Raw genomic sequence first — 841 nt, 5'->3', positions numbered from 1 at the left:
CCCCCGAGTGCACAAATTTTTGTGCACAGGGCCACTAGTAAATTTTATAAAAGAGGACTGGATAATTTCCCAAAAAACATCTTACTTTTAAAAAAGTAATTTCAGAACCAAGATGGCAGCATAAGGTATAAACCTGTATGTGCTGCCCCCCATAACAACATTAAAACTACAACTATAAGACAAAACAGCTATCATCCAGAACCACGGGAAAGCTGGTCGAGTGGAAGTTCTACAACTAGAAGGAAAGAAAAAAGCACATTGAGACCGGGTAGGAGGTGCAAAGGCACCAAGAACAGAGGTACAAAGGTGCGTGTGAGGCGGCTGCACCTGGGTGCGTGTTTTTTTTTTTCAATCGGAAGGGGATATAAGCTCTCAAATGCACTGAACTCATTTACGACAAGACTCTGGGGTCCCAGACTCCTACAGGGAGAAACTGGACTGTCTTGCAGCAGGTCGGAAAGCGAGGGTGGCTTTCTCGCAGAGCTGCTCGCAGGGATCATTGTTGCTGTGGGGGCGCGGGACTTGGGGATGCAGAGGGACTCGGGGGTGGAGTCGCGGAGAAGGCTGACGACAGCCATTGCTGTTTGCTGACCGGGTAGGAGGTGCAAAGGCACCAAGAACAGAGGTACAAAGGTGCGTGTGAGGCGGCTGCACCTGGGTGCGTGTTTTTTTTTTTCAATCGGAAGGGGATATAAGCTCTCAAATGCACTGAACTCATTTACGACAAGACTCTGGGGTCCCAGACTCCTACAGGGAGAAACTGGACTGTCTTGCAGCAGGTCGGAAAGCGAGGGTGGCTTTCTCGCAGAGCTGCTCGCAGGGATCATTGTTGCTGTGGGGG

This window comes from Myotis brandtii, unplaced genomic scaffold, assembly GCF_000412655.1.
Source record: "Myotis brandtii unplaced genomic scaffold, ASM41265v1 scaffold15, whole genome shotgun sequence".
Taxonomy (NCBI): domain Eukaryota; kingdom Metazoa; phylum Chordata; class Mammalia; order Chiroptera; family Vespertilionidae; genus Myotis; species Myotis brandtii.
The sequence above is the reverse complement of the archived record's forward strand: the minus strand, read 5'-3'. Positions refer to the sequence as shown.